This window comes from Delphinapterus leucas, chromosome 18, assembly GCF_059928025.1.
Source record: "Delphinapterus leucas isolate spDelLeu-1000000601 "Yukka" chromosome 18, BTC_Dleu_Yukka2, whole genome shotgun sequence".
NCBI lineage: Eukaryota > Metazoa > Chordata > Mammalia > Artiodactyla > Monodontidae > Delphinapterus > Delphinapterus leucas.
The window spans coordinates 60,237,263-60,250,202 of record NC_143146.1 but is presented as its reverse complement, the minus strand read 5'-3'; the positions used below and the strand labels follow the sequence as shown (position 1 = coordinate 60,250,202).

The following is a 12,940-nucleotide window of genomic DNA, read 5'->3' as shown; positions in this document are numbered from 1 at the left end:
TTCACTTTGTAAGAATTAAATGAGATTATATATATAAAGCCCTTAGATCTGGCATATAACTAATATTCAATGAATGATGGCTACCACTATCATTAGAATATTTTTTCATTATCATTAAAATACTTTTTATCCCAAAAAATACACATCCCTATTTAAATATGTAAGTTTTATAGGTAAAATTTGGATTATATTAAATTGAAAACAAAAGAAATACCAAATAATCTGATGTTCTATCAAACAGCTGGAACTGCTTATTACTCTTAATTGGAGATTACAATGGAGCTGAAAAGTATGTGATGCAATTTTATATTGTTCTGAAATCTCAATTATATAAAAGCTTTAGAAAAAAGAATTATTCTAGATTATCAAATTTTATGGATAATATGAAGCTTATCACTATCCAACTCTAAACTTTTCCTTAATTTTAGCTACTTGGGAAATAAATATTTTAAAACTTATATTACAACTATACACCCACTAGAATTGTTAAAATTAAAAAGACTAACAATATCAAAGGTTGATAAGGATGTAAAGCAATGGAACACTCAAACATTACTGATGAAAACGTAAAATGGTACAACCATTTTTGAAAAGAAGTTTGGCAAGTTCTTATAAAGTTATATACCTGCCATAGCACTTAGCAATTCCACCCCTAGATATTTATACCCAAGAGAAGTGGAAACTTGGTACCTGAATGTTAACAGCAGCTTCATTCATAAAAACCAAAAACTCAAACAACCCAATATCCAAAAACAGGTGAAGAGATAAACTGTGGTATATCCATTCAATGGAATGTTATTCAACAATAAAAAGGAAAAGTATAAATACACACAACATAGATAAATCTCAGTTATTACACAGAGGAAAGAAAGCCAAATACAGAAGTGTACATGCTGTGTACACTTTGATTTCTACAAAATTCTAGAAAAGGCGAAACTAATCTTTAATGTCAGAAAGTAGATCAGTGGCTGCCTGGGGACAGGAGTGGATGTGTGTTGGGGAATGATGACAAAAGAGAATGAGACAACTTTCTGGAGTAATAAAAAATTTTTAGATCTCAATGGTTAAATAACATTTGTCAAAACCTATTGAACTCTTCACTTAAAACTGGTTGATTTAGTGTATATAAATTATACTTCAATAAATTTGACATTGAAACTAGACTACATACTTACTATTTCTGAAACTGAACAACAAAGTATATGTTGCTTGACTGTTATAATGACTATTAAGTATGTTTTAATAAAATGAATGAACATAAACTCTTATATATATATATACACTTATAAGTATTTACATTACTATGGTCAATTTCTCAGGAACTACTAAGATGTAAAAGGTTGGTTGTCTCTATAATAAACAACTTCCAAACTACCATGATTTTTAAATTTTTATGGTTAATTCTTATCATGATTTTGGTTTGCTTCTTTGCTCAGGCTATCACCTGTTGAACCTAACTTCTCTCAATGTGTCTTCTTTCAGCAACTCCAATCTTTTTTTTACTCTTTTAAAGTTGGGAAATGAAGTATTAAGCTTGTTAAAATTGAGTATGTACTTTATTCATTTTTTTTAAATAGCAAATTTTATTAGGACATAGCAAATACGATTCAACACAAGTTCATTTGAAATGATAAAATGCCTAAATAAAATGTTGTATACATAGGTTCTGACTTTTAAGGACCTGAGGAACTTTCCTATAAGCAAAATGTGTGACCTTTATTTCAGATGATTTATAAATCTTGTTTTTGTTGTTGATATTGTTGATGTTCTAGCTGCATCCCAATTAACTATATGTATAGATAAAGTGTTCTTTCTTCTTCATACACAGTTATATATGGAAGAAAAATAAATGTTCCTTCTAAACTTGAGAATATTAAATATTTTAATCACCTATATTTGATTTAGTTCTTTAGAGGGAACCATATTACAGATGAGATCAATGTTATAAAACCAAATGATTCATGCACAAATATTTTTGTTAATCTATGTGAAGAAAATAATCAGTTTCCAATCAAGAGAGTCCTAGAAGAATTTCTACATTAAAGTATTTAAGATTCTAGATATAGAATTATATATAGAGATAGAGACAGATATGGAAAGGGCTTGCATTTTAGTTGTAACCTATAACATCCACTTGGTCTGATCTTATATCTGGATGCCACCAAAATTTGCCACAGGGAAAAAATTTACAAAGCCATGAAGATGAGAATCAACTACAAAATCCTACTCTATAATCATTCTGTTCACTTTTTAAAATATTAGGCTATACTGGAACACAAAATAATTTAACACAAAGTCATCCGATATGATAAATGCCTAAATGGAAAACATCAGCCTAACCACCATATTTGCAATCATTTAAAAATCATAGGGCTTCCCTGGTGGCGCAGTGCTTGAGAGTCCGCCTGCCGATGCAGGGGGCACGGGTTCGTGCCCCGGTCCAGGAAGATCCCGCATGCCGCAGAGCGGCTGGGCCCGTGAGCCACGGTCGCTGAGCCTGTGTGACCGGAGCCTGTGCTACGCAACGGGAGAGGCCACAACAGTGAGAGGCCCGTGTACCGCAAGAAAAAAAAAAAAAAAATCATATATCTTCATATAGTTTTCTTTGCCTCTTCCAGTTTGTTTTTTTATATCTTCCAAAATTTGATATCTCTAATAATTTTTAAAGAAATACTCATTAAAAAAAGAAGAAAAAAAGAAATACTCATTATGCAACTGCCATGGTTTTATGACTTTGGGGATACAGTGATGAAAACAGAAACAAACAAACAAAATTCCCTGTCTCCCTGGGACTTATACTTTTATTTATGTTAAGAACATGCTTTTTGGTGTCAAACATTCAAGAGTTTGAATACTCTAGTGGTATAACTGAGCAACTTGCTTAAATCCAATTAGACCTCAGTTTCTACTAAAATAGGGATGATAATATCTAATCAGAGTCACTATGAAAATTAACAGTAAGGACGCTTTATATTTTTATTTATTTATTTTTTGGGCCTCACGTGGTGGCATGCAGGATCTTAGTTCCCCAACCAGGGTCAAACCTGTGCCCTCTGCAGTGGACGTGTAAATTCTTAACCACTGGAATGCCAGGGAAGTCTCTGAGGATGCACTTAAGTAATCAGCATGGTGCCCGGCAATATACTCATTGAACCACAACCATCAGCAGCAGCACTATTATCAGTGAATCTAGCACTCATTCCTCTGTATCATATCTGTCTCAATACTATCCGTAATCCAACCTTCTCCACACCAGAAACATCCATTCCTGGGAATGCTAAGGAATGCTGGAGTTGTGTGTGTGTGTGTGTGTGTGTGTGTGTGTGTGTGTGTGTGTAAGAAATCATGTTTATTGACCTCCAGCCCTGGAAATCACTGATTTGATTTCAATTCCTTTTCCAGAATATCATACAAATGGAATTATACAGTCTGTAGCCTTTTTCGTCTGGCTTCTTTCACTTAGCATAATGCTTCTGAGGACTCATCCATATTGTTTTATCTATAATATTAGTATTTATTCCTTTTAATTGCTGAGTAGCACTCCATTGTATGAATACACCACAATTTATTTATCTACTCCAACAGCTGAATACACTGCTATGAATAAGGCTACTAACCCTAGCCTTAAATATCCAACTACAGATCTTTAGGTGGATGTATGTTTTCATTTTTCTTGGGTGAATATCTAAGTTGAGGAATGCTAAGTTCTATATTAAATACAAGTTTAAGTTTATAAGAAACTAGTAAACTGTTTTCCAACGTGGCTGTACCATTTTGCATTCCCACCAGCAACAAATGAGAGTTCCAGCTGCTTCACATCCTTACTAGCACTTAGTTTTTGTTTGTCTGTTCTTGCCTGTTTTTTAGCCATCCTAGTAGGTATGTAATGGTACCTTTTCCCAAGGACTAATGACATTGAGTATTCTTTCAAATCTTACTTAACATCCATATCTCTTCTTTGGTAAAGGGTGTTTTCAAATCTTTTGCCAATTTTCTATTCAGTTGTTTGTCTTACTAAGTTGTAAGAATTAGTTACACATTCTGGATTCAAATCGCTTAACAGATTTGTGTTTTGCAAAAATTTTCACCCAATCTGTGGCTTTTCATTTTCTTAAATATTGTATGCCAAAGAGCATAAGTTTTTAATTTTGATGGAGCTCAATTTATTACTTTGCTTTATAGATCACGCTTTTGGTGGTGCTATCTATGAAATCTTTGCTTAACTCAAGGTCACGAGGATTTTCTCCTATGTCATCTTCTACAAGTTTAGATCTACGATTCATTTGAATTAACTTTTATAAATGGTGCAAGACAGGGATTAAAGTTCTTTTTTTGCATATGGACGTCCAATTGCTCCAGCATCGTTTGTTAAGAGGAATATCCTTCCTCCACGGAATTACCTTAGCACCTCTGTGTGCAAAGACTGACCATATATGTGTGAATTCTATTTCTGGATTCTCTGTTCTGTTCCACTGACCTGCTTGTCTTTCTTTTTACTAGTACTACAATGTCTTGATTACTGTAGCTGTGTTTTGTTCTTTTTTAGTTCAGTTTGATTCAAGATTTTTAAATCCGTAAAGGACATCTGATTTACTTCTAATTGTGCAGATTAAGAAATTAAAGACTAGAGTGCTGAGACTTGCTCAATACAGCCAGTCGATGCCACAGACCTAAAACCCAAGTTTCTTAACACTCAATTTAGTATTGTTCCATTTATTTAACAATATTTCCCTAATTACATTTCTACATTGATGTTCCTAACATTTTCACTACTGAAATCCTTAATCTCATCACCCCACTAAGAGTCTTATACTCTTAACTACTTTACTATTCTGTACTCTTCATTTCTATTTTACTGAGAAGGTTAGAGAATCACAATACCAAAAGCCTCGACATTTTTCTCCACATCAAATAATTTCTAAACACCATAAACTTCAGTCTTCCTCCAATGTCTCTGCATCTTCAACTTCCTCTTCTGACTTTAACAAATGGACATTCTCCTCCACTCTCAAATTAATATATCTAATCCCTCCGTACCTCCCACTTTGGATCACACTGCCTCTCATCTCCTTCAAGACATAGTTTATTAATGCTTCCCTCTGTCTTCTGTAATTTCTCTAACACTTCTTTCTAAACATGTATTTCCCTTTAGATAAGCTTGCACCACCTTAAAAAAAGAAAAAAACCTATCCCTGGACTTTATCAAGCTACTGGCTTAACCACACATCTAAACCTCTCACTATTCTCACTATTCACACACATACTCATCATGTACACTCTCACAGTCACACCTACTGCATCCACTGAACACATCTACTATATAAGCACTATTCTACTGACGCTATTCTCCAAGTCTCCAAAGACTGCTCTCTTTCTAAACTGAATGGCCTTTTCTTTGGTTTCATCCACAAAGTCCTGTATACAACATCTAACACCACTGTAATGAAACTTTTTCCCTTAGCTTTTTAAACACTCTAACATCCGCATTCTCTTTATTTCTCCCAACTTTTTCAGTGTTTCCTAATTCCAAGGACTTTTTCCCAGAACCTTCTCTTTTCCTCCACAATCTCATCCACTTCTATAGCACCCTCATCACCTCCATACAGATGTTTCTCATATCTCATCCTGCTTTCCAGCCCTCACTGCTCTCTCAAGATCCAGGCCCTATTTTCCAATGGCAATTTACAACCTAAAATCTGTAACTGATTTGTTTTCTTGAAAATTTAGTTGAGAATTACGAAATGGGCTCAGAACAGCACCTTAAAAAATATTAGAACAGAGGAAAAGTAATTTTTACTCAGCCAAAAGAATGACCAATAAATAAATAGAAGAAAAAAATGGGGAAAGGGTAAGAAAAAGCATTTTGCAAAAGAAAAAACAGTAATTTCCAATAAACGTATTTTGAAAATACTGAACCTCAGAATAGTGTCAGTTGAAGGACAATTTGCAAATATGCATCAAGATCCTTAAGAGTTCAGTTTTATCTCTAAGAATTTATCCTATGAAAATAATTGGAGTGTTGAGTCAAGATTTAGTGTAATATATGTTCAAAGAATTATTTATAAGAGTAAAAATAGTGGGAAAGCTTAAATATCTTTAAATAAAATGGTTAAAAAATTATGATAGAGCTATATCATAGAATAACATAAAACTCTTAAAACATTTCAAAGATTATAAGGACATGGGAAAATACCAAAGACATGTTAAGAGAAAAAAACACCACAATACAAATTCCTGTGTATATTTTGACTCCAATTTTGTGAAAAAATTTTAAAAGGAAGGAAAGGCAAATATATATCAAAATGTTAACTATTATCTCTAGGTGGTAGGATTACAAATGATTTTCATTTTCTTCATTAACACTAGATACATTTTCTAAGTTACCTAACAACTATAAAATGGGGGGAAAGTAAGTCAATTTAAAAGTACTAAATTTATATAAAGCAGGAGAGAGAAAAATTAGGAATATTCTTGAGAAAAATCTTTAAAATATTAAAACTGTAATTACATATACTTTTTTAGTTTAAATAGAAATCTACAATCAATACTTAAGAGGCTACCTATTTAAGCTGTCGTTTAATTTAGTTCACCTGAACCACCCAATTGACAACCCCGAATTAGTGATAACTTGTACTTGCTTTATCACAAGCACTAACTTATAAAAGAGCTCCACCAAGTGGTAACATAAATCATCTTGGAAACATCTGAAAAGTAGGTTATCTTACTAGTCATGCTATCATAACCAACATGAATTCAAACTAAAATTTTAAAAGTTAAAAACACTACTCTCTCTTATCTTCCCTTTTTAAAATATCAGCCATGACCAAGATGGAAATAAGCCATAAATAATATGCTCTTTATCTCAGGGTCAAAAGGATACATCCTTACACCAGATTCATGAGACTGTAATGCATGATTAGCCATAAAGTTACAAGTTAAATGTATTAGAGAAGTAGAGGTGATAAAGAGCTGCCTTTATCTTCCACTCCTGGATTTCCTCCTTACCAAGGTTATATGTAGGAGCAAAAGGGATAACATGCTAATACGCCAGAAAATCCTTCCTCTCACTTGCATAATATTAGCCCTCAGCAGTTAGTGTTAAGGAAATTCTTTGATGTGGTCAGAAGAAGCAAAAGGCAAGAGTAGCACAGTCAAGAAGAATGTAAAAGCTCAATCATATTTGTACTCAATCATATTTTTGATACCATATTCAAGGGTGAACACCAACTGAATTAGTCATCCAGTTACACAATGCCTTTGTGGGGAGACAGTTGACTCTACTCCCAGAAAAATATGTACCTGGCAAGTTGAGATTCATCTAGCCTTCTGCCCAAGAATTTAGTACCTGGGGCTCCCTCCTTTAAGAGCTCTTACAGAGCTGAATGGATTTCAGCACTTTTTTTTTTTTTTTCCAGCACTATTTAAGCACTTAAGTAAACTTAAGTTCAGTTTACTTACTTGCTCAATTGTCCATATCTCAACTAGTCTGTAAGCATTTTGAAGGCATAATTATATCTAATACACCGTTATACCCCCAAAAACCTAGTACAATGTCCAGCACTAACTTGATGTTAAATGCACATTTTTTAAAAGAGCAGTAGCAATAGTCATCCCCCCGTATAGGATAGAATGACTTTTTTTACTCTCTCTTTTTCCTCCTAGTATGCTCAGAGAAACAAGCAGCAACTGAATCATGAGTAAAAAATATAAGGTAAGAATATTGGTTCTACTAGTTTCTTTAGCTCCTGATCACACATTGATAACCTAATGAGTATCAACCGGACTAACTCACACAAACAAATGATATTACAGACCTCATTTCCTAAACATGTGATACATAACTGACCTGGAATTTAGTTTCTAGTCAAGCTCTCTGCTTGCTTTATTGAGTCAAAGGCCCAAAAGATGACCCACCCAAGAAGTTATAGCCACAGAGGAGAGAAAACTGCCACCATATTAAAACAACGACTAATTAATTGGTTTTTCTGTAAAAGATCAATGAAATCGATGTCTACCACTCTCAGAAACAAAGATGAAAAAAACTGAGGAAGTCAACTCCTACAACTCAGATTTAATTATATGTATAAAAGGTATCTTCCAAAGTTTGCATGTCAACTCCTTCTACCAGTATCACATATAATACTTGAAAAAATGAAAACATAACTAATGAATAAATGAGTTGGCGTTAAAATGAAAGAATCTCAATTGGAAGGGAAATGAAAGGGATCATTGATCATCAAGTCCTGTGGTCTGGGAGTTTCTAGGGTTCCAAATCATAAAATGATCATCTTTGGCAAATGTGCCGAAATTTTTAAAAAGTTAAGAGAACCCATATGTTTACTTTCAATAATGCCTCGGTAACTAAAGTAGCAAATACTTCACTTTTGCTAGAATTCAATGCAGCAAGGTAACACAATTTACCTTTACACTGATAAAAAAAGCACTGGCTGGCAGCTTTGTATGTCTTGAATAAAACTAGGAAAAATTATTATTTAATAAACTAAGTTTGGTAAACTTCTTAAAACAGATCCAAGGTGGGGAAAGTTTGGTGGTTTCTGACTGCAATATATTGATAATTCTGATTCAACTTACCTTACAAAAAAGTTTGTAGAATGAGAAAATCAGAGCACATATTGAAAAGAGGTAAATTAAAACAGGAAGAGGAATAGGAAATTTTGATAAAATAATTCACTTCAAAGCTCTCCTAAATATCTAGGTCTCATATAAACTTGACTATCTGTTTATAGCTGAACATGTTACAGGCAGAAATAACTACCAATCTGAACATCAATAATTATGAATATCAGACCTCTAAAACTATAATGCACATAATAAGGAAAACATTAATTAATTCACTGACAGATCATTTACAATCATTTATTTCAAAACAACATCTGTTTTATCTAAATTATATTTATATAGGGCATAAAGATGTTTAAAGTACAGAAAAACAAATAGTCCTATTAAATTGAGATTGAAGATATCCTAGCAAACCTGGAAGCCTATAACAATCTCCACAGTCATTCCAATCCTTTGGAAAAGAAGATGCTATATAGTATGTGATGTATCCTTCTGGTATCTACTTCTAATATGGAGAATAAAACTTAGAGTTCATCCCTATGTTTGTGGGGAATTGAGGGAGGGGTAGTTTTTTAAAAGAAATACATTATAGCTGTTTTCAGTCAGTTATATCCTAATATGTACTAAAAAGAATTTTTTTTTAATCTTAGAAAACTATATAAAATAAGACTCCAAAATCCAAAATATGTGGGTAAAGAAATTGGGCTTTTTAGGAAGGATAATTTTGTACCTTATTCTCTAATTCATTTAATTTATTCAGCAAATATTTACTAAATGCCTACCAAGCAGTAAGCACTATTATAACTGCTAGGAATACATCAGTAAACAAAATAAACATTCCTGTTTCCTGGAGCTGACATTTTAGGGGGAAGAGAACGATAATAAACAAAAATCAGTATCTATAAGTAAACTATATACTATGTTTGAAAAAGAGGCCTTCTCTGGTGGCGCAGTGGTTAAGAATCCACCTGCCAATGCAGGAGATACGGGTTCAAGCCCTGGTCCAGGAAGATCCCACATGCTGCGCAGCAACTAAGCCCGTGCGCCACAACTACTGAGCCTGCACTCTAGAGCCCGTGCTCTGCAACAAGAGAAGCCACTGCAATGAGAAGCCCGCACACCGCAACAAAGAGTAGCCCCCACTCGCTGCAACTAGAGAAAGCCCACACACAGCAACAAAGACCCAGTGCAGCCAAAAATAAATAAAATTAATAAAATTTAAAAAAAGAAAGAGAGAAAAAAGAGCAGGGTATTGTACACTGTTGGTGGGAATGTAAATTGGTGCAGACACTATGGAGAACAGTATGGAGGTTCCTTAAAAAACTAAAAATAGAGCTACCATATGATCCTGCAATTCCACTCCTGGGCGTAAATCTGGATAAAACTCTAATTTGAAAAGATACATGCACCCCAATGTTCATAGCAGCACTATTTATAATAGCCAACACATGGAAGCAACCAAGTGTCCATCGACAGATGAATGGATAAAGAAGATGTGGTATATATACACAACTGAATATTACTTAGCCATCAAAAAGAACGAAATAATCCCATCTGCAGCAACATGGATGGACCCAGAGACTATCATACTAAGTGAAGTAAGTCAGACAGACAAAGGCAAGTATCATATGATATCACTTACATATGGAATCTAAAAAATGATACAAATGATCTTATGGACAAAACAGAAACAGACTCACAGACACAGAAAACAAACTTATGGTTACCAAAGGGGAAAGAGCTTGGGATTAACAGATACACACTACTATATATAAATTATAAAATAGGTGGACTTCCCTGGTGGCACAGTGGTTATGAATCCACCTGCCAATGCAGGGGACACAGGTTTGATCCCTAGTCTGGGAAGATCCCACATGCCACGGAGCAACTAAGCCCATGCACCACAACTACTGAGCCTGTGCTCTAGAACTCGCGAGCCACAATTACTGAGCCCACGGGCCACAACTACAGAAGCCCACGCACCTACAGGCCGTGCTCTGCAACAAGAGAAGCCACCTCAATGAGAAGCACCGCAACGAAGAGTAGCCTGCGCTGGCCACAGCTAGAGAAAGCCCACACGCAGCAACAAAGACCCAATGCAGCCAAAAAAAAAAAAAATTATAAAATAGGTAAACAACAATGTCCTACTGTACAGCACAGGGAACTATATTCAGTATCTTGTAACAGTACACACACGCACACACACGTGCGTAACTGAATCACTTTGCTGTACACTAGAAACCAACACAACATTGTAAACAACTATACTTCAATTTAAAAAAAAGCAGGGTAAAGTGAATAGAGAATTTGAGGGAGAAGTAGGGGCAGATTACAGTATTAAACAGTCTTAGGCCTCACTGGAAAAGTGAGATATCAGCAAAGATTCTATTCTATGAGCAAAGACATAATCTATCAGATTTTTAAAATGTGAATGTCTTCTGACCCAGTGGTTTCACTTCTAGGAATCTACACTACAGCAGTACTCTCATTTGTGCATTAAATGTATATAAAAAGCTATTCACTGCAGCAGTTTGTACTATCAAATGTTCAAAAAGAAACTAAAATGTTTGTTAACAGGGGAATATATAAATAAATTACACATTCATACAATGGGAAATACATCCACTAAAAAGATTAAGCTAAACACAGAGGGAGAGGTGCTCTTCAAGATACATCACTACATGAAAAAAGCAAGGTGCAGAAAAATGCAAAAACTAGAAACTTTTATTAGCTGCCTACAGAGGAAAAGCAGGCAGCTTGGGGAAAGAATGAGAGAGACTTCTCACTGTTTACATTTTTATTTCTTTTGAATCTTGAACCATCTGAATCTACTGCCTATTTCAAACACACTGATAATAAATTGGCTAAAAAGTGTAAGTAAATAATAAGACCTCAGTGAGGTAAAATAAAAATCCTTTGTGTGTGTGTGTGTGTGTGTGTGTGAAAGGGGAAGTGAGGAAGGGTTGAAGGGAGAGAATGAGCAAAAAATTTATCAGTGGTTATTTCTACAGAAGTGGGAATACAAAGAGAGCAATGGATAGTCACTTTTCACTCTAATACTATAAAATTTTTTAAAACAAGTATATTTGAGTTTTGAATATATATGGGTGTGTGTTTATATATGAATATATATATTTTTGAAATGCTGAAAGGGAAATATAGAAATGGTGGGAGAAAATGACAAGATGTTAGTATCTGAAAAACTACATACTACGCCTTGAAAGGTGGAATTCAAAACAGTAGACAATAAGTTATAAGATTCATAATGACCACAAAATAAAATAAAATAAAATAGCTTCTCAGAAGAAGCCTAGCTAGTCTTCATTCAGAGATGAGAGTAAAATTCCTTCCATGGATCCTCAGAAAGAAGAAAATATACTGCAGTAAACAATACTGGCCAACAGTAAAAACTTTCATGAAGAAAAAGCAATTTTAAAAGTAGGAAGTCAAATTATATATTATTATAACAATTATATATAATTATATGTTAGATATATCTGAGTAGTTCATGATGAACTTTAATAATGTTATCCAACATTTATATTACGTTTAAAACATTAAATGGTAAAAAGGATAGGAAGGAAACGGTTTGATTAAATTTTTTAGAGAATAGAAGAGAAAAAACAATAAAACCAAAGACTGGTTTTTTGAAAAAACCAACAAAATAGAGAAGCTTTTAGTTAGATTGATCAAGAAAAAAGAAAGACTCAAATTAGCTAAAATTAGGAATGAAATAAGGACATTAAGACCAACATTACAGAAATAAAAAAAGAATTATAACAGGAATGCTATGAACAACTGCATGCTGACAAATTAGATAACACAGATGAAATGGACAAATTTCTAAAAAGATCCAACTCCAAGAGCTGGACCGAAACCAACTCAAAAAGAAACTGACATCTGAAAAGACCTCTAACAAGGTAAGAGGTTGGATTAGTAATTTTAAAACTTCTACACAGAGAAAAGTCCAGGCTCAGATGGTTTCACTGGTGAATTCTACCAAATATTTAAAGTAGAATTAATATCAAGTCACCAAATTGCTCCATAAAAACTGAAGAGGAGGAAACATTTCCCAACTCCTTCTGTGAGAGGTCAGTACTACCCTGACACTAAAATCATACAAAGACATTACAAGGAAAGAAAATAGAGACCAAAATCTCTTATGAACATATGCATAAAAATCGTCAACAAAGGGCTTTCCTGGTGGCACAGTGATTAAGAATCTGCCTGCCAATTCCAGAGACACAGGTTCATGCCCTGGCCCGGGAAGATCCCACATGCCGTAGAGTAACTAAGCCCGTGCACGACAACTACTGAGCCTGAGCTCTAGAACTCGCAAGCCACAACTACTGAGCCCACG

At 34.2% G+C, this 12,940-nt stretch overlaps 1 protein-coding gene across 7 annotated transcripts in view; it reads right to left on the bottom strand.

The window, feature by feature from the left end:
• The window catches only part of RB1 (RB transcriptional corepressor 1), a 148,731-nt gene that overhangs the window by 119,005 nt on the left and 16,786 nt on the right, over positions 1-12,940 (bottom strand). The window lies entirely within an intron of this gene.